Here is a 22,701-nt window from a genome sequence, read left to right as displayed (position 1 = left end):
CAAAAGTCCTCATCTGGTTCATCTCTCCCTGTCCAAACTTCTCATGAAATTACAGCTGCGTCAGCATCTGCCTATCTCAGCGCAGGTGCTTTTGCTCACGAATTGAACACTCCACCCCCCATATCTTCATGAAATTACAACAGGATACTCTGATATATCATAGCTTCACAACAGAATTTCAGCTTTAAGCATCTCCTCTCTCTCTTCCCTCAGGTTTTCAGCTCTTCACAGCAATAAAAGGGTTACTCTCACCTCGGCCTTGCAGCTTTACAGCTGGAATGTTGAATTTTTTCTTATCGCAGTGGAGAGGGGGGAGAGCCGAGCTGCTCCGGCTGCCCACGGCAAGGCAGTGGGGGGGGTTCCACGGCTGGAACAGGCCCATGGCTTCAGGATGGCCGTGGCCCGGCCCGGCCTGGCCCAAGCAGGGCCTGGCTGGGCCCACTGGGCCCTGCTCGGGCCCTGCAGCCACCTGTCCCAGCGCCGGAAACGAGAGAGAGCTTGGAGGGGGAGTTTGCCTATTCTTAAATGTGGATCACAGAGGTGATCACAACTTTAAGTGGCTTAGAGAATTGTCCATATTCAAACTGGCCAGCTGATAGGTTCTATCAGTTCCCAGAGGAAACTGTAAGCACCCCTTAGCAAGGACGTCCCTTCCGGGACTATGCTTGCTAACCTATGACACCTAGCTTCTTTATTTGTTTGTTTTCCCCTCCAATGCAGTGTGATTTATCTCCTCCCACACTCCATTTTCAGCATCATCCAAAGTTACAATGATTTGGCATTGGACAGAGGACTATGGAAGCGTAACAAAACTCCACCCAGCTTTTCACTCATCCTTTCTCACAGGCAAACCACAGCAAAAGGCCACTACACTACAGCCATTGGAGAAAGTCATGCATATATAGGAAGATCCCAAATGTTGGGTTTTTTTAAGTGTCAATAGTCAAAAGGATATACTTCCTATTCCTGACCTTTAGAACAGAAAGCTCAGTATCATTCAGATACTGAAGTTCTTCTGAAACATCTGACAAACATTTAAAAGTAAATCTACTTTAAAGTCTTGTGCTGTCTGAACTATCTCTATCAACAGAAGGGCCTCTGATGCAGTTCAGTCAAAACTTATCAATCCATACTCAGAATGACTGAAATCAGAGACACTTTGGAAATAAGTGAGGTTAAAAGTGACCTCAGTCCCTCACCTAGTCCAGTGCCTGACTCAAACCAGAGAAAAGCCTGAAATTTCCCTGTGCTGGGTAACTTGTCCAAATTTGACATATCAACAAGATGAAAGATACCAGCCTCCACTCACATGTCAATAATACCAGGCAAAATTTTATATATTTATTTGATAAAAAATGTACATAGAGGCTTATATCAGCCAATGACTGAATTGGAAGAAATCTACATTTTATCTATAATATTTAACTGTTCTTCACGACATGTTTCTCCTTTGTGAAAAGAAACAACTGTGATATGCCAGATACTACCCATAGCAACTATTGCTAAATGCACTCAGTTTAGACTAGAACACTAGGTAATGGTGTATTAAGTGACTTGGTATGATCACTGAATCTTGATATGGACGATCCTTTGAAGATACTTTAAGTTTTCAAATTGTTTTCATCTGACCATATTTATCAATGCCCCATTGATATTTAATTTCTTATAAATTAATGTCATTCACTACAACTGCCCAAAGGCTCTTAAGGAGTTGGTGGAATCAGTCTGGACTAGACTCATTCCAAGTACTGATGGTTTGTTCTGATAATTCAAACAGAAAATCCTCCTTGCACAGAAGTAATCATCCTTTCCTAAACTCAACTTTAAAAATCAGCACAAAAATTTCCATTTAACTTCATAAAAAACAAAGTAAAGTAACATCAGGCCCTTTTCCAAAACCTACTTTGAAGACATACTGTCTTCAGGATAGCCCAGAGCTATCCCTGGAACAACTCACTGTTTATTAGTGAATATGATAATTCCCCCCAAAAGATTCTGTTAAAAGATACTAAGTTTGAGTTCTCAAGAACTGCAGATCTTCTGCATAGAGTTTGCCTCCTTTAATTGATTCAGTAAACTTGATCTCTGACCTTTAAATAAGGGTTAAAATATCAGGTATTCTCTTCAGACATCTTGAAAAGATGTGGTATTTCCTGAAAAACATTTAATTCATACTTGACAATCAGCTGTCTGTAACTTGTGTTTCAGGAATAAAATGAAAGAACTTACTCAGGAAACCAGTAGAATACCTTTTCCTCTACCCCATGCTCCAAACTGGGATATCAGGGCCATTTTTAAACTTACTGGTATATCCTATTGACGAGGTCAACATTCCCTGACAGAATAGGAAGAGGACTGCATTTGAACACAAACCAAAGTGAGAATGCTGAGTACCCTCTGCATTCCTTCTTACAAATCTCAAGTCTCATGTTAGACTACATATTTCCAAGATTGTCAGGGATGTATATTAATGATTGCATGCATTCCACTTTACACCTTGTTATATATTTTCATATCTTTTTCCTTTTTAAATCAAAGGAAAACACCATTTTATTATTCAATTTAGGATGTATCAAAAAGAAATAGGTGTACTACTTTTCCAATATATGTGGTCTTCAACAACTTGTATAGAACAACACTAAATGTTTAGGTCAGTGTACTTTCTAGAAGATATTATTGTTGGAGCACTGATAGAAATAAGCCTTTAAAAAAAGCCCAATAAAAAATATTTTGAATTTCTTCTCAACTACATAGAAAGTTTGTGCTTTATGAAGCCCAGCAAAAAGACAAAAATATTTGACGCTGTAAAGCCTTTTTACTTTTTACCATCAAAGATACCTATTCTTTCAAATGTGCCTCAAAGACCCTCTTTTATTCAGACCTGTTTACACTCAGTCATGTTCTTGGTGACCAAATTTTGAACTTCCTGATAACTCATGAATGCATAGAAATATTTTAAGTTTTTCAGACATTTCTCTGGTTTCTCCACAAACTCCTTCAACTATGTCTTCCAATTTCAACTTGCATACAATGATAGCACAACTGTCTGGAATACTTCATTTCTACAGAAAAAAAACCCAGCCACACATATTTAATCATTTTCTTGCACAGTCAAGTGGCAAGCACCTATATTCAGGGACATGTGATGGGACTGAAGGTGACACAAAGTAGAAACTATTCCTCCTCTCCACACTTTTCGCTGCTCAACATCACTCAAAGGCATAGGGTTGTATAGAAACTTGCACCACGCCTACCACAACTATAAGTTTTAAATACTGTTATAGATTTAATGATATGAAAAATAAATTTGGGTAAAACTTAAGCTAGCACACTAGAAAGAGCTTGCATATCAGTTCAACAATTAATTACTTTTATAATCAGACAATTTGCCATAGATACTCTCTGGAGTGAATGTGAATTAGCATAATCTGTGAACTGCTTCCCTGAGCTCATCCAGACATCTCTTTTTAAGCTGCAGGTTTGGACACACATTTTTTTAATGGCATACCTGGCAGATGAAACATTATCAGTTTTCGTTATTAAGCACCTATGTTTGATTTGAAGAAATACTTGAAGAGCAAAGAAACCAAAAATCAACTCCAAATGCAAAAAGACTTCCCAAACCCACAGAAATATCTATGCCTGCATTCTGGTCCTGAAAAAATACCTCTATCACCTCATATAGGAAAAACCTTCTGATCATAATTTTCCCAAACATAAGAAAAGCAGGAAACTATCTAAGCAAAGTATGATAAAAATGCCAAACCTAAATAGAATCACAAGTGAATATCCATGACAAGTTTAACAAGAAATTATATAAATAGCGCACTGAATTATCTTCAGTTTATAATTACAAACTAGTCGTAAGCCACAGACACATTACCCCTTGCAATGCAATTGCCCAGCTGCCACAGTTCACAACAGAAAGAGCTCCCAAGGCTATTATTTCCCTTTTTCCAGTGCATTTTTTGCAACATATTTTTGAGTTTTATCTTTAGAGTCCAGCTGGAAGCATCCTTCTGTTGCCAGCTAGTTTTACCCTATAAACTCCCTCCCTCATGAAGGAAAAATGCAGAACAGGGGTGCAGTGGTGGCAGAAGCAGGAAAGGTAAAGGGGAGAAAATACAGTCAGAAGCAGTAGCTCTACCAGACCTGTGTATTAGGCAGCATCTTTTTAGTCATAATGACTCTGGAAATGCACCTCATCGTAAGCTATTACACACCACACCTCTCACAAGAATAAGCATGTTTGCCATATTTCTGTGCTCTCATTTTACATAAGCAACCTTTGTTCTCCTTGTCTCAAAGTAGCAAATGAAAAATCAAATGCAAGTCAGCAAGATTCATACTACAGCACATTTGTACAAGCTGTTTTCCCAAAAGGCATCTAGAGAAGAGTAACTAAATTAATTTCAATTACCTGATCTTCTGAGCAATAAACAACAACAAAAAAAAAAATCAGCATAAAGTTTCAGTAATAAAGCAGTCAAACATGAGTAAGGAAGCTCAAAACTCAGTTAACGTCTTCCAAAGTCAATTTAAAAGGAAAATACCTTCTCAGGAAATCCCCACCTGAAAAGGAAAGTACTCCTTTATTAGGCCAACTCTAGTTGGCATACACAGAGTAGAAGAAAACTGCATAGCACTTTTTAAGGTTCAACTTTGCAGATAGGAAAGGCAAAAACTCTTACACTGAAGGTAGATCATAGCATCCAAAATAGAGGTTATCAAAGGAGAAAAACTGCCTTGAATATTATAGGTTGCTCCCACTAGTAATTCTCCATATTAATAATCTGTAAACAAGAAATTTCTCTCAGAGCCGTTCTCCAACATTTTATCTCCAGAAAAGAGCTTGTAAGATATAGCAAGCCTTCTGTTTTTGTCTGGGCCACCCAACTGCTTGTTGACAGAGTAATAAACCCTACAGTTTGCTACAAATGAATATTATTTTCTTTTATCTTCTCAGGTTTAACTTTCAGTGTAAGACTTAGCAAAAAGTTAATTTGCATTCTAAAAATCCTTTTCAGACCCTCAAATTCATATGCTAACGTTTTCAGCTATCAAAATCATATGCATAAATACTACTTTCATACATTTATATTTCTCGAATTAGCAGTTGAAGCTAAGCTTTTTGATAATGGAAACAGACTTTGGGGCTCTGGTTTATCTGCTAAACCTCTCCCTGGAAAACTATAGAGCTGAAGAAAACACATCCTGCATGCAGATTTCTTGGCTGTGCAGTGTCACACATCACCCAGGAGCTGTCACTTCAGCAGAAGGAGCAATATCAACTTAGACCTATGATGAAAGCAGAACACCCAGGAAAGAATATATTAGCCTCTTAGTTAAGGACAAGAGAAGTCAACCATAACCCACAAACATTGCATCCATTTCCTAATTAGAAGGCAAATGGGAAGAGTCCTTAAAATAGGTTCGAGCAACGAAAGGTCTGGACTTACAGTTCCACTATATGCTGCAGTCATCTTCCAAGCATCTATATCCAAAATATCCATAGAGATTTATATCTAGGCAATACACAGAGCTTCACATATAAAAAAGACTCTCCAAAGTCTGTAGGTTGAAAACAGTCCACTGTGGGGGAATTATGAGAGCCACAGACCTAGAACTGCAGCCTTTGAACTTTGGATTTAATGTTGCTGGCCTTACAACATCATCACTAGAAATTTTCTCCTGGAATTTGGCCTGGAAAACACTTCTCTGGCAACTGACAAAGGAGCAGGCACTTGTACTGACTTCCTCCAAAGAAACAGCTTAACCCACCCAGGGCATAGACCTTGGATTTCAAACCTAAACCCACCCCAGCTACAACGAGGTATTGTGATTGAGTTATGCTCCAAAATGTTTCCTCAAGAAGCAAAGAGCAATTTAATAATTCAGTTGGCAACAGAGAATATGCCTGGCTACAGCTTGGTGATCAAGCCACCATCTTCCCACATATTTAGGATTTGCTCTGATGCCTGCTCAGAGGAGCAGAAAGCAGAGGGGAAGGGAAGTGCACACATTGTCAGCCTGTGGTACAGGGCACACTGAACTGAGTCCAGTGGGGCACTTCTGCAGAGAGGGGCTCAGCACCAGCCTGGCAAGACAGAAGTTGTCTGGCAGATATTTTGGTGGTCAGTGGCTTTGGGCTTCTCCATGGTGAGACAAGAACTGAATGCCTGTTTTGAGAATTCTGATTTTGAATTTTGATACTATGTGCTAATTAAGCACCTTAACCCCTCTGTGGAACACACTTAAAAATACTGCAGCTTGATCAGTCTTACACTAGGCTAATTTTGCAATGATTGTTTTAAATGCCTACTAAAAACTATCTGCATATTTTAAGTGTGATTGAAAAATCTATTCTGTTCCTTCTTATACAAACAAATGGCTCTTAGCATTTTCAGAAGAGCTCCTGGATTCTATAAAAACTGGAAGTGCCATAAAGATACATTTACAATTATGAACAGATTTGTTTGCACATTTACCTTCAGCATTACTTTTTCCTAGTTTAATTTTAATATTACAGCATTTTAATTCTCAGTATGGCAACTGTGCACAAACATCATCTGGGTGGCGAATGCTGGGGGCAGCTGAACTGCTTTATAGGAGCTCTGCTGGGTGGTGTTCTGTGCATGTGCAAGGCAGTGTGATATTGGTGCTTAGACTTGACTGGAAGCAAAGCAGCTCGTTTAAAACAGAGGAATTTCTAAATTCACAGAGCTAAAGATCTGGCAAGTGAAGAACTAAATGACAAATACCACATCAGCTGAGCATAACAACATTCCACGTAATATAAGATACCCACCCTTTGAGACCAGAGACCAGTTTAACTCCTTAACCATGCAGGATGGCAAGACATTTGTTACATAACAGCAACTTCACATGGCATTTTTACATCCTGCCATCTTTTCACTAAAGAACAGAAGATTAGACTTCTACCCGCTCTGAGAGACAGGGAGTGGAGCCAGCAGCAATATTTAGCACAGAGTGACTGATTTCTGGCACCATCTAGCTTCCCCTGCAACAGGAATCTGGCAGCCTGGTAGGTGCTTTTCAAAGACACTGATTGAATAGTTGATACTAGTGCTACACAAAGGCTCAAGACAGCACAAGAAAGAATAAGAAATAAAGTAGTTTTGGGGCTTAAAACCTACTCTTTTTTTTTTTTTTTTCCTCTTAATAAAGATAGTGAGTTAAAAATCCTGGGCAGAAAACCAAAGCCGAGAGAATGCAGACTGTTCATCATTCAGCTTCTCACTATGCAACTCTGCCAAATATCTATAATATACATGAAAGTATTCGACACAAAGAAGCCATAAAGCAAGCAATACTATTAACTGTTCATTTTCATGAGACATGGTATAATTTGAAGAGAACAGATTTGTTTTGACCAGTGAAACTATTCCTAATTCCACTCAAGAACTGCAAAACTCCAATGAGTCTTTGTAGCTATAAAGATAGTGGATTTTATACTCATTCAGTGCACTTAAGGGGTTTTGAACTCTAGAAACTTCAATTCATTGCCAGCAGATCTGTATGGAGAACTGCTGACCATTTGAGAAAAGCAGCCATGGTTTGTGCTGGATGTCAAAATTCATTAGTTGATGAGATATACAGCCTTTGGATGCTTGTGCTCTGTAGAATTTTGCAGAAACGTATTTATTTATCAGCACGAAGACATGTTTACAGACACACACGTTAGTAAACCAGAAAGGAAGACAAATAAGGTTTGTTTATATCTTCAGTAGAAGAAGAAATGGCAGAGAAAAAGGAAGAAGAAAAAAAAAAAAGTCTTTCTGGACTATACCTGACAAGCAAGCACGTTCTCTCCAATTCAGAACTTTTTTCCAATTCCCACAGTGAAACTTTCTTTCCATTTGCCTGAAATCACCTATAATGTGCTTTAGGACCTAATCCCTACACATTTGGTTCACTCGGCATAGGCCCAATAAAAGCAAGGATTCTCAAATGTGTGACAAACCCAACCCACTTGCTCACGTTGTCTTTTCAACTGCATGTGACCACAGCTACTGAAAATAGAAAATTAGCTACATTTACACACAAGTGATACATAGGAGTCTCCTATATGGAAAAAATGGAGCATAGTTACATACTTTTTCCTATACTCCACTTAAAGCAATATTTTTTTCCCCTCAGGGTCTTAACATATTCAGTTAAGGTGGTTTCTCAGTAAAGAGGTCTAGGGCTATTCTGCTGTTGATTCATTCACAATCAGCTCTGGTTTTGTGACATCATCCAATAACTAAAGTGTAAATGCAAGGGAAGCATGGCTGTCTTTGTGTTTTAACATATTTCAAAGCTTTTTATTTAAAGAAGAGTCTTACATTCTCTTCTCCCTAGAGATGCAGGTTTTCTAGACTCCACATTTTCCATTACTTTTGATTATACAAGACTAAGAAGGACCATATATTTTCCATGACATAAGGACATGTCATGACTGAAGATTAGTAAGTCAGTATTTGGTGTGGCATGAATAAGATTATCCAAGTGAGAAGGAATCTCAAGATTTAGATCTAAGTAAGAACTCAAATGAACTCAATCTGAACTATAGGCAGAAGGCTAAACCAGTTTGAAACTACCCTCAAAGTCAGCACCCGTTTTTTGAAGACGCATTAACTCCCTGAGCAGTTACAGATCAAAATGAAAGAGCAAGCAAAGCAAAATGAGGTAATGGAAGCAAAGCAGAGAACATGTTCATAAAGGGGAAAGGGAAATTTAGACATTTGTCATTAACATCTGACTCTGATGTCTCTTACTGGATTTATATTCAGTTATACATTATTCCGCTGTAATAACTACAAAGCATGAGTTTTTAAATCTCTGAATATTCTGAGTTGGAAGGGACCCACAAGGATCATCAAGTCCCATTTGAGCAAACAACCCGTAGGGGATTGAACCCACAGCCTTGGTTTTAGCACCACGCTTTCACCATCTCTGCAACTAAAGCATCTTGGGCTATTGCATCATGTTTACCTGAGAGATATATTGCAAGGAATTTAACAAATTTCTTTGATGTTCTTACACTCAGATTTCAGTCTTCAGTGATGCACCAAAAAAAAAAGCACACTGGGATTTTTAGCAGCAATTTCTCTAAGTATCAAGGAAAGAATTTTTAAAATCCCTTGCTCCTTTTGAAATTCTCTGCATGCAATTTCAGGGTACAGTATTGTTTTAAAAAGCCTGGTAGGGAATCCTCTAGAAAGTAGAAAGTTAGATTTCCTGATATGCATACATGCAAACCTCTGTCTCCTGCATCCTCATGTACCAATAAGTTGCAAACTTAGCCAAAAAAAAAGGAAAAAGAAAGCGGCACCCATAGCCACCAGAATGTAGTGTGTTTATGTAAATATTTGCAGAAGACACATTATGCAGGTAATCCAATATAATCATAAAGAACTGAATGAGATTCTGATCCTGACCGGTACCCAAAATAGGTGCTTAAGTATTGGAAAGAAGTCAAAGAGCAGAGGAGACAGTAAAAGTGTTAAAAGCATTATAGGAATCTTTACGTTTTATATTCAGGAGGAGTTTGTCATGAGCAGCCCACTCCCTTTTTGCGCTGAATAATTCCCAGCATTTTCATATCACATCTCAGATACACATATCAAAGTAAACTTTCTAATCTTGCAAATAGGCTTAGCGAGAAGGAAGAGGAGAGCAAAAAATACCCAAAAAATCCCCCGTTCCCCCTTGCCCTCACCTTACTGGCCAATACTTCTCTTATCAAATACCTGAGGAATTCTCCTCCTAGAGGGAGGAGAAGACTGAAAGGAAGTAACTGATTTGTATGTGCATCCTGTCATGCTTTAATTTTATAATTTAAAATCGATTTCTTATGCATATTTCTCCAATAATAGGGAAAAATTGCAGTTCTAGACAAAAAAGTGTCTAGGATTGGCCCATTAAATTAATTTTATATCAGAGAAGAATCTAGATTTCAGATACCATTTGTCTTCAAATTCCGCCCAGTTTTTACCTCAGAAGTACGGTGAATCACTAAGTATTTGAGCTGTGAGTTCTTCCTCGCCTCGCTGTGTTTTACATTAGATTAGCAGTGCTGTGAACACCATGTGACAATAACACTGAGCTCTTATCCAAGACATTTAAGACAGGGCCCTCACGTGCCAAGTAAAAAAAAAAAAAAACTACATTTCACAACAAGCAGATTAAGTTTCAGAAACATGAGACTGGTTATAGCCTTTCTTTGGTCATATTCTATTCTTCCTCCCATCCTATTCACTAATTTATGTCTTCCTCAGTCTTGTACTCCATCTCCCAAGCCTTCAGTGACAGTATTTGGAACCTTAAGCCAGTCTCAATCAATAGGATGAGGAAAGCTGTCAGATCCCCAGGATCAGAAAAACCAGAACACAGTTATCCGAAGTCCAAGTGGAGTGCCCTATTCAGACAGCTATGCTGCCTGCTAGTTACCAGGTGGGATTGAAAACAAAAGTTATATTAAAAGAGAGCAGGATCATTATTTCCCCTTTCTGCCCCACGTCCTCAAGTGCCTGAGGTCATTTTCCACAATAAAAATGAAAGCACTTCTTTAAAGTGTTTTTGTGCTAAACAGCAGTGTTTAATTTCTTGCAACTAATTAGTTATTCAAGTGAAAGTATAATGATCCTCCAACATCATTGAAAGTGCTTCAACTGAGTTTCCTGCTAACAGCATACTTCTAGAAAAGATGCAATAAATCAGCAGGGTTATGGAAATCTTTAAACAAAAGCAAGTCTATGACAGGAACCCATTAAAGATATAGCCATGCAATATTTATGCACATAGCTGACTCGTGCTTTTAACCCAGCACTTTCAGATACAGCTTTTTAGCACCTGGGTCATATTCAGTAAGAATGAAATTCACCCTATCTGCTAAGAGCCAGCATACTGTCTCTGCTTTAGGTGTTCAGTGGAGTTACCATAGGACTCAAGGGATGGAACTTCCCACCAAATGGAATTTCATCCAGATATTTCTAAATAAAAACACAAATAGAACACCTTTGAGCAGCACAGAAAATTTAATCTGTGAGCCTCAAGCTCCCTGATACCTTTAGCAAGACAAAGGCAGGTACTGGCACAGGAATGGTTTATAAATCCAGGGCGGTATTGATGCAGAAACAAAACTCCTCAGAATAGCCAGTATCACCTATACTTGTTCAGATTATGATTTGTTGATTAGAAGTGGTTACTGAGATAGTAACAGGGGATCTCTTGAGACTTTTAGAGAAAGAGCTGACTGCAAAAAATGCCATCTACTTACTCCTAAACCTACTAATTCATCACAGGGTTTGTATTTAAATATATTGGGTACTGCAGGAAAGGAAGACCCTGTGGTGTAAAAATGCATTTAGATAATGTTTGAGGCTTCTGGGTGCTACAGATGTACTGATCTGTTTAAATCTCCAAAACAAAGAGGTGTTTCCCTTTCTTTTCTCACATTAAACTGTCTGCATATGTGCTTACATGTATTTTTAAGCTACACATAAGTGCACATAAAGCAAAGAGTTTAAATGAATGGTTTAATAGAATTAAATAATAAATAAGAATTAAATAAGAAATAAAGAGCTTAAAAAGAATGGTTTAATAATTCCCTCTTATTTGGCTGTACATGCTTTCCTCCATCCCATTCATTCATTTACTTCATTGCCAATCTCCCAGTCAGTCTTCCCATGGTTTTAAGAGACACAATTTGGATTCACAAACCAATCCCAGTTGAGGACTCAAAGATGGTTTCTTGGCCTACCTTTCCTTGCTGCAGCAAATGGCTACAAAAGGAAAACTGTGCTGCTGTGAGGTTGGAAAATTGAAACTTCAGGAAGACATGTAGGAACTGCAGTTTACTTTGGACTCTGGGAGATGGGGATTGAAGGACAGAAAAGGAGACCAGGCATCACTCCCCCTTCCCAGTAAAATCAACTTTGTCCTCACCATAGGTTTGTGGGCGAATGACCACTTTCAACTCACACCTTCTTTTGGAAAAATAAATTAGGACTCCAGCTTTATTTTGTCAATAGAAAGTTTAAAGTGGTCACTGGAGCACAAAGAGCTTTTCAAAGGGTAACTGAGCTCAACAAGGAGGAGGATGTTGAGGAAGCCACAAAAACACAGGCAGATTACAAACCATTAAAGGGCACACTGTTTTTCAATAATAAAGATAAGACCTTTATAACAGTTCTGGTAATTTGTATCTATTTATTGTGGGCTATTTTTCTTTAGAAGTATATGTATTACTTAAAAATACCTTTGCCAGGGCAGAAAAAAAAGTATTTTGTGTTTGTGTGTGTTGTTCATGATAAAAAAAGAACCACCAGAAAACAGTAAACTAACTAGGCATTTGCTCCCTGAATACATGGGATTATGCTTCACATTTGTGCTGTAAATTATTGGATCCTGTACAAGCAATTGTACTGCAATGGGTTTTGCTATGCTAAATATTTAAACTGTGTGCCCAGTCCTTCAAAGTCTGAGCTTATTCTGTGTCCAGGGCTTTTTAGAGTTGAGTCAATAGCATATTTGTTTTGAATGGCTGTTACTAGATAACAGTAACAAAAATCCAAAACTTGTTTACATCATTTAACACGCCTAAAAGCTTAGCTTGAGACATAAAAAAGCCACACAACAAATAAGCAGAAAATTTCAATCCTTTAGAATAGTCTCTACTGGTGAAAAGAAGTTACACCATCAAAAAGCAAAAGGAATATTTTGCCAACTCTAGACCAAGAACTGCTTTGTTTTTAAACTGGAGCAATGACTGGCATAAAAAGACTTCAAGGAATTTCCTCTTCTCCCTGAAGATAGTCATGAGCCTTTCTACTGCCCCAGACTTCATGGTGTAGTGATTGCAAGGATAGGCAACTCTTGTGGGTCCTAAACAGGAGCCCTTACTTATCAGAGCATGCAAAATGTGTAAAGGAGTCAAAACAAAGCAAATCAGGCAATTCCATCAGTCCTATGTAAACTGTCCCATCTGAGCAGTACCTTCAGCTCTAACAGGCTGATGTTGCATCAGCTAAGGAGCAAATCCCCCTGGACTATTTTCTTAACTTGTACTGCTACCTTAAGAACAAGATTTCACCATGATTTACACACGGACATTCATGGAGTGTTCTACACATTCTCAAATTGCATTTATGGCCTAAAGTATGGAACAAAGATGAAGCATAATCTCTCATCTGTTTCAAATTACACATGAAAAATACCAAGTATGTTAGCAACAAATAGATTTCCATACAGAAATTTCACAAAGGAAAAAAATGCAGAAATGCCAAAATACAATTACAGCAAAGGAAGTAATGCAACCAGGAAATGATTTACCATCCTCACATTTTCAGAATCTCAGTTCTTATCAAATGCCTTTAGTTAGAATCCAGTGTAGCATAGCAGATACAGTATTTGAAAAAACAAGGGTTTCATATCTCTATGCTACCTTGAGAGCTCCTGATACCTAATCTGGAAGCAGACAGAACTCAAAAGGTGCCTCTTTTCCAGTGAGGACGTGACTTCCCCTCCAAGGGCCTGGGGCACTGTGCCTCAAATGCTAATAGCTTGAGTTGTGTGCAATAGCCCTATATTGTTTATATAGCACTTCACATGTTCAAAGCACTATGAGATATCAGCCATCACTACACTTTTATGAGGCTGTAAGTATTACCCACTAAACATTGGAGTTCAAATGACTTGCTCTTGATCAAAAGAAACTTTGTGCAGCAGGACCATAATTATTTGAATTTGGTAATTCTCACAGGCCATTCCTATGGCAACACAGAATGAAGAGGGGGATGGGATATTAAAGCCAGTTGCTATTGCACTCTGCTCTGGCAGCGAGATACAGACACAGGAAGGATCTCTTAAGCAAACCTACACTCAGCACCTTCAGTGCAAGCTTCTAGAAAAATCATTTTAAAAAAATCAGGAGAAAAATTAAACAAAAGGTTTTGAAAGCCCACTAGCATGTTTTTCTAAACGTACCTATTTCACATAACACTGTGAAAAACAAAAAACAACATGCAAACAGTACTGAAATACTCCAGAAATCCTAGAATGGGGTTCTGAATTAATTCTGAAGCAGTTTAGGAGTTTTATACCAAGAGCATTAGTAGGCAACTTAAAAGCAAGTCCATTTTCTGCAGAAAAAGGACTACAGTCTCTTGTCTTACAGCTGGCTACAGTAGGACTATACTTTTAGAAATATGGAATGTTTTTGCTCTGCATTTTTATACTTACTTTCTTCCTATGAAAATTCAACTATGCTGACATTTATATCTCTAGTCTCAAAATATCAAGTCTGTTCCTGTAAAAAGAATACAAACACAAAGGAAACACTGAAAAAACCCAACGTATCCACAGTACATATGACAACCAAATGAAGGCTTGACATAAATGCTAAACAGGATACATTCTCAAGACTCTTCTCTTTACAACTGAAATAACTATATCCAAAAATCCTAACACTGAGACTGATGACAGAATAAGAAAACTCTTATCCTCTGCCTTTCCATCCCATGCCCATCCTATTCTACAATATTGTCTTTCCCACCTCTTACATTTTAACTTGTACACAGCCTTGGTTTCCACACTCACCATATGTTTCCAGAGCACAGCTTCACAGTTATTGGCCTTAGAACCTTGTCTGCAGAATCACATGGGAAATAGATCATACTACTAAGACAAAAATGTAGACCACTACACACAGTCCAGATTCATCAAATAAGAAAAGGATGCCTGTTTAAAGCTATCACAGGAAGGGGGAGGAAGGGAAAAAGATTCTCTTCAAAGGCAGCAATGAGTGCAGAGAGAATTACTGACAGAACCTTTTGTGTTTTAGCCAGGTTGATCCTGTTGCTATGAATATTTACCCTCTATCTTACAACTTTCACTTGGCATTTTTCAGGTACAGGCCACATGGAACTAACGCTATGCCAGACTGTGCTTGCAATTTCTACTGTTTTGACTAATATTGCCTGAAAAGTTAGATTACTGAAATATTTGCTAAAATACTAGAGTTTAAGTAAAACATCAGTAGGTGAGCATTATTTCATGGATATTAATGAAAGAACCAGTTACCATACTCCATCTACTGATCTAAAGAACAGATGTTTGCATATGATTTATGGACACTGTGCATATCTTCCATAAATAGTAATGTGTTCCAGTAACAAAGAGTGGAGAATTGTGATCCAAGAGACTGGGAAAATGCAGGCAGTATTAGAATTTATTTACAAATTTCTTGGTTTTAAATAAAAATCAAATCTCAGAGCCAGGGCCTGAATCCTGTATGTTGGAAAAGCACTTACAATTTCAAACAGAACTAACAACATGAAGTAATAAATTGCAGTCAGGCTCAATGGGGCAGATATAAAAGTCTGTTTAGAACATGAGTGCAACTATGATTTGTTAAATAAGAGTAAAAATTTATGTGGATTGAGACACAAATCTAAAGCAGTAAGCAAAAAGCCAATACTACTGTGGGTATTTTCGTATTAGATTTGGGCTTGGAAGTTTTTTTAACATCAAGATTTAACAAAATACTAATCAGGTAAAATTCTAATGGGCAAAGCATAGTTTTGAACTCTGCAATTAAATTACTTCTGGAAGCGCAATCAAATATTTGATTGAACTAATATCATTGCTGCTCCTCACATTTTTTCTGTTCCTAAATTAGCATGGCTAATCAGTATCCCACCTTATAGCCTGTGTTGTAAACATATAATATTAGCTGATGTGTTTCATTTCAAGAGTACAGTCAATTTTTGGACAGCAAACTTACTCAAAAACTTAGTCAAAGCCGACAAACTCATGAAGCAGCATATTTGGAGATGTCACCATTTCTGGTGAACTTCAGATTCTCTGTGATGGCTGTTCATGTCAAACAAGTTTTGATTTAGTTTAAAAACCATTTTTGTGGATAATATTTCACCTCGAAGTGTTTTCTGTTTTCCTGCCCTCTTATTCTATGAGCAAGAACCAGGAATGTACAAAAAAGCAGCCTTGTAGAATGCAGCATTTAAACAAGGCAGTCAAAAATTTTTGCCCCTGTCTCAGGCTGGCATGCACTAGTGCTTCAAGATGTTATGCAGCTGCCACTTTTCCCCAGAGATGGCTGTACTCCAGTAAATGGTGAAATACTCCCACATCATTTTTTTTTTTCCAGCAGAGGTTAACAGAGATGTTTCCATAGGTCTAAGGCAACATGAAAACATGGTGATTGCTTAGTTGGATTTCTAGAAAAACATTAGCCTTAGATTTACTGCACCAGTAATTAGGAGCTGAGGCTATACTCCAACACACTGCAGAAACAACTGCAGTGTCTGTAGAATACAGTGAGAGTCTTAGATTACAGTGACTTATTTGAGTCTGTTCTTGCAGTTTTTAAGATCACAGAAGAAACAAATACTTTTCATTTTGTCCTCTTGATAGCGGCACAGATTTTTTACTTTCAGCATATAACTCAAAGTCATCTAAGAACAAATTGAATATCTAATCACTATGGTCAACTGGATTTAATTCCTTTCAGTGGAAGCACAGCAGTGTCAATACTTACTGAGATTTAGTATTACTGCTGATTTGTTGAAAGCAAAATGTCAATACAACATGAAAAATTGTCATTTTAGAAAGGTTTAATAAAAAAGATGAACACAGCACAAAAATATTGAAAATATAAGAACCAATAACTGATCATTCTAATCCACTTTTTGCCAGATGAGCATCCAGGTGTCAGCTGGCATAAATGCAGATGCCACTGACGTCAAAGGAGCTGTGTCAGTTTACTCTAGCTGAGAATCTGAACCCAAGAGTGCTACTGCCATTTTTAGACACTGCCATTGGAATTCACTTTTGCAAGACAATTAAAAAAATACATCCACACATTGCATTTCTTCCTGTCCCTAAGTGTATAACTGGAAGTCTGTTGACAGACTGGGAGAGGGCAAGTAGGAGGTGGAAGTAGCCAACAACTGCACCCATGAGATAACTCTGCAGTATCAGTATGAACATTGTTCTGTTGTCTTCCTTTTATACAAATGAATATTTGGCTTCAAAAAGTTTAAACTCCACCTTCCACTAACAAAAAATTCCATGTCAGCAAAAGAAAAATGATGCTGTAAACCATGTGAAGTATCTACCTTACAAATTTGTTAACATGGTATTTTAACCAGTACACAATGTGGATAGACTGTTTTAATGCACGATTAGGAAAAGTACCTAAACCTGTAAGAGCCCCAAGGCTGAGTTCTGTGTATTCACCTAAGGATTTGTTCCTAAGCAGTCTCCCTGCTGTACCAGCAGGAAGATTGGTAACAGTTCTAAGGCAGCTGTTTGAAGTGGCCTGCAAGCCAGACTTCTATCTGGCTGACATCTTCCATATCTCATCTAGCATTTGTATGGGGGAGAGGAAGAAGAAAGGAAAAGGTGGGGAAATAAGCAAGGCAGAGTAGTACTTGACAGGTCCACAACTCCTGAGCAGCAAGAGGGAGCTTTTGCTTCTGTTGTACGTAAGGCAGTTGTTAACACAAGTGCGTTGTGTAACAGTTGCCCAGTATTAACCAGTACAATAAGGTTGGAATGCTAGTCTTTTGATTCAACATGCCAAGGTCAAAAGGAAAAGGTAACTAATTAGAAGTGAACGCAGTTCACATAGTATTGAAGTAATTGTCTATTTGTGCAGCACAACAACCATATCTTCAATTTAGGTCAGACCATCAAGAGGAGGAAAAGGACTGAAGACTGAAGATGAGATGCTCTACTTCACACAGTTGCCCTCTGGAAGGACTTGCAAAGGCAGTCACTTAAATTAAGTACAGGTCATCAGACAAGATATCTAATCTATTCCTAAGACAGGCAGCTCTAGCAGTCCAAATCCCTATGGCCTTTGCAGCAACACGATGGACTACTTCCTCATGTACCTCTGTCAATTCACGTTAGGTTCCAGTTTTTTTAAAGCGATATTTCATCTACATCATGACCCTATTGCTCATAGCAAGGAAAGTGATTTGGTTTATTTATGACCTACTAACCTTAAATAAAAAAAAATACATCCAATCTGAATGTTCACATAAGCCTGCAGATCCGAAATAAAATTTAAAATAAAGCTGGCATTTGTAACAGCTAGCTAAGCCTGGTAAGGGATTTAGAAAAAAAAAATGAAAACCAGACAAAAGAAGATGAAAGCATATTTACCCTGCATAACCTGCACACAACATGAATCAGGGCTGGAACCCAGAAATACTTTTTGTACTTAGAAGTTTCAGCCCATTTCAGAGGCTAGGTGACCAAGGAAATACTGAGGTTTTCCATTATGGGGGGTGGGGAGGTATCAATAACAACCTGTGAAAGTAATTCCCTCTAAGATGTAATCCATCCAGTCACAAGCTCTACACAGGTCCTCTTCCTTCCCTGCACCCCATCTCAATTGCCAGATATGAGCCAGGCAAGCCCCCATACTGAAGTGTGAAGGGACAGATGAAAGCAGGGAATAAGGGCATAGGAATGAACGCTGAAAAAAATGACGTACAGAAAACAAGCTCATAATAGGGCTGATCTTAAACATGAGCGACCCTAAACCATAAAGTCAATTCATTTGGATGTAACAATGTTGAACACATGCACATAAGACTAACTTGGAGAGCCTTATACTCTCAGCACTCATGCCAGTGTACAGATGTCTTTTCGTAACATCCATGGAATTAAACATTGGAAATTTCAGTACAAATAAACGGAGAAATAAAAATAATCAAATTTCAAAGCAAAAATATTGGCAGCAAATATCTTGTGCTGCTGAATCAGGAAAGGAAGGTGGGCTGCCACATTTAATTAAAGTGTATTTGACTTAGCTATATTCATAATCCCAGTGGCCTTCATAAACAAAACACATCTAAATCTACCATAAAGAAGAAAATTATTTGATTCAGGTCTTGTCTAGTTCTTCAGTAGGCTACATTAATGACTTTTTCTTTTAGTTATATTAGATGGAAAATACAGTTGGGTTAAATGATGTAATAAGTACCTCCATGTGCAGAGCAATTAGTTGAAAGAAACAGTTGGGATAAAGCCCTTGTCATAGCATTTGTTTACAAAATAGGCAGGGGCAGCACACTGATGAACTCCAGCCCTTTAGTGTAGGTTCCCTTAGCACAGGTACAGACAAAACCCCAAACATTTATGAAGACTTATAGATCACAGTTGGATAAGAGAGAGTATAGGGCATCTTTAGCAAAGGATAAGGTAAACAAACAAACAGCATTTCATGTAAGTCAATGAATACATCACAATTTCAGCACAGTAAGAGCGGACCTAGCAAAAAAGAATTCTGACAAGCTGAGCTTCAAGAACACCTTCTGCATAAGAGCCCTCCTCGCAAATGCAATTAAGGTAAAATTTTTGGATTACCATGTTTTGCTTTCTGAGCCAACCTCTCAAACTCTTCTACAACACAAACTACAATTTTTTTTTTTTTAATTATTATTTGTTTTTATTAATGATTAGGACAATTGAGTTGGAAGGCTCAGAAGATTAGGAAAAATTGTTGTGTTATTGTGGAAATTTTTAAGAATAAGGACTTTACTGTGTGATGATCAGCTGGATGTGCACACCATGCTGACAGAAAAAAAATATGAAAATAAATAGATGTCATGCCTTAATATACATTCACAATACTTAATATACATTCATTTTCTCTTCATGAAAACAATCTCAACAGGTTCTGCATGTATGAAAATTTGTAAGGAAAAAAGCTCTTGTCTCTCTGATGTGTTTATTGAAAACTTATGCCTTCTTTAAATAAAATTTATTTTTTATCAATCCTAACCAAGTTTTAATCCAATTAAACAAATCAGCAAAAGAAATTTTGCCCACTTGAGAAATCTCTAATTGGCAACACTAATTTGTAAAACTTAGCCATCTCTGTTCATTTATGAGGTCTCATGTTTTGTTTTACTGTGAAGTTCAGTCTCATGAAATAACAGAAAACATTAATCCACTCATGCCTGGATCCCTAACCTTTATTTTTGAAGCCTGAATAACTGAAACATATTTTCTTTCCATAGAAAGAAGTCTGGGAAACTGCCAGCTCCTTGCACAAAGACTGAAACACAATGGGCAGAGAAGGGTGTTGGTGTCGGTAAGAGAAAAATGATTGAAGTTGCATCATCTGTATGATTAAAATCATTGTGTGAATTTTGATTTCCCCCCCCCTACTTTCAGACATTTGAGGATACAGTCAAGTCAATGGAATTCTGTTGTAGTGGTTGCTTCAGTGAACATTCAACGCTGTCGGTGAGTTTGGAATTAAAGTGAAAACCATCGACCGTTGATTGTACCCTCCAGCTAACCATCCTCCTCCTTACTTCATGCTTTCAGGCCTTAACACCGAAGATAGCAACCTAACCATCACATGATGTTTCTCCCCCACCCTGCCAAGCTTTACAAAAAGGTCACAATCAACATTCATTGCTGTCGGTGGGTTTAACTATGTGGACAAGCTCACTGAACAATGAATGCAACTGTGGCCCCACTTTGTACAGTTGCCGTTGAGAGGAGCAGCAGCTCTGAAGGCAGTAGTGAGAAGCAAACACTTCCTATAAGCTACAATTTTCTGGGAAAAAAAATACTTGGGGGTATCCACTTCTTGCTTCCTTGGTTTTGAGCGCGTTTTATTTAGCTGACTAGAAAAGAAAACACCCGTCTTTTTCTGGAATATTGTCTTCACAGGGTTCAATAACATGGAAAATGTGAAAATTCTTACTTACTATGTATGCAGGAAAAATAACAGGACAGGAAGCTCTGTATATCCATATCTAAGGACTCTGACAGAGGAGAGAATATTTAATTGCCATTTTAACCAAAGAGTTGCAAATAAAGCAAATCCTTTTTAAAAACAGAATGTAAAAACAAATTACATACCAGTTACAGAAACTCAGGAAAGTAGCGCCAAATTTTAAGTTTCATTTTTTCAGGTGTGAATTTTCCATTCTGTTTAAGAAAGTTGTAGAATTAGGTCAAGGTATTGCACAACCAAGAAAATGTAACTCACATCAGACTTCATGATGTGCAAAACATGTAAGAATTTGTGATGACCTCTACCACTCTAACTACAAATTGAACTGCTGAGGTACAGTTTACTGCTGGACTAAGATAGTTTAGATATCTCCATAGTCTGTTGGTTGCCATCTACCTGTGAGGTATAAAATGGAGGACCATTTACTTTTAAAACTTTAAATATTTAATTCTAAACTTTTAGTTCACATTGTTTCCAAACTTATTCAAAAAGATCGATGTGAAAAAGGTAAAATTTTATTCTATACTTGTGATAGCAAATACAAATGGAAAAATAATGGGATTTAAGAGTTATGGATAAAAATGTTATAACAAAAAATATTAATTAATTTTACTTGAAACTCATTTTAAGAACACGGATATTATTGCATTTGCCTTTTTCAGAGATCTGAAAAATGACAGAAATGTATATCCAGAAATAATAATGGAAAAGCAGTTAAATTGTAAAATTACTGTAAACTGAGAACCTTTGTCACACTGAGTTTTGCAATAAGAAAATAAAGTGTAAATAAGCTCACAATTGTTTCCTTATTTCTTTATAAGCCTTTATTAACCAAGGCAGGTACACAGAAGGACCAGTCTATGTTTCTCACTTCACACAATCATCCAAGGTAAGTTCAGCCTTTAGACTCAGTGCAACTCAAATATTCCTCAGCAGGAATTGCTTACAAAATCAGGAAATCTCACAGCATACCATCATATCATTGTTCCTCATTATGGGAGTGTTTATAAACAGTACTTAAGTCTGATTATTTACAAAGTTTCCTCAGCACATCAGTCACACAAGTTATCTTGTTTACTGAACTTGCTTGTTTTATTCAAGTTTCACTGTGTAGGAACTAAACAGCATACAAATATCAAGGCTATCATGGGACAATACATCTAGAGTTACTTTTGATCTGTTACCAGTCTAATTAAATGGTAAAAATATATTTCAATCATGAAAGATCAGTCCTCTGTCACATGTGAAACTAATATTTTTAGAAAAAAACTTCCTCAAAAAACAAGAATACAAGCAAAATAAATCCTGAAATTAATTGGGCATTATTTAAAGTCAGTGTTTGGGAAGATTATCTTTTTTCATTGCAGTATTTACTGGGGAAGAACACACATGGTCTGTTGTTCACTGAATACCATCATGGTCAGAGACAGAAGAGTAAAGTATTAAAAGGAAGAGTTGCTGTGGATAAATGATTTTTCAGCAATGCTCTTCAGAGATAAGCCTGTATCTTTAGGTTTACCCATTTCTACAGAAATGGGAATTTGAATTACTACAGACTTACCTATTGCAAGCAGATAAAGATCATAGTAAAAGCAAGACTCAGAGGCGTATGTTCTATCTAGAAGGAAAAGTTTTCAAATTAAGCTGTAGCTAGTATGTTTTTGCTGCAAAACAAAGTTCTTTACTAAGATTAAAAACCAGATCTTCATTTTGCACAACACTTATTAATGCTAGTTATAGATGTGTTATGTGTTTTTAAGAGAGACTTATCAAAACAGAAGAATCTGGAATTTCTCAACATTGGAAGGAACATGAGTGGTTTCTGCAGATACGTTTTCTGTGCTAAGTGATAGTGCCTGAATGATTAGTGTTGAGGAGGGACAAACTCCACTGCAAGAAGTTACATC

The 22,701-nt window shown here is 37.5% G+C and overlaps 1 long non-coding RNA gene across 7 annotated transcripts in view; it reads left to right on the top strand.

Annotated features, from left to right (window-relative positions):
- The window catches only part of LOC121665565, a 63,042-nt gene extending 41,453 nt beyond the window's left edge, over nt 1–21,589 (top strand). For 3 of the 7 annotated variants that reach the window (XR_006016395.1, XR_006016394.1, XR_006016392.1), the window contains 2 exons: nt 17,712–19,389; nt 20,064–21,589. This is a non-coding gene — a long non-coding RNA (uncharacterized LOC121665565). Of the gene's footprint in view, nt 1–14,852; nt 14,915–17,711; nt 19,390–20,063 lie in introns of all 7 variants that reach the window. The other 4 variants (XR_006016393.1, XR_006016398.1, XR_006016397.1 and 1 more) reach the window with 4 other exon arrangements.
- The last annotated feature ends 1,112 nt before the right edge of the window (nt 21,590–22,701 follow it).

Source organism: Corvus kubaryi, unplaced genomic scaffold (genome assembly GCF_017639235.1).
Source record: "Corvus kubaryi isolate FWS band 111438036 unplaced genomic scaffold, C.kubaryi_AGA036_p1.0 37334, whole genome shotgun sequence".
Lineage (NCBI taxonomy): Eukaryota > Metazoa > Chordata > Aves > Passeriformes > Corvidae > Corvus > Corvus kubaryi.
Note: the sequence above shows the minus strand (reverse complement) of the source record. Positions and strands in the feature narration are given on the sequence as shown.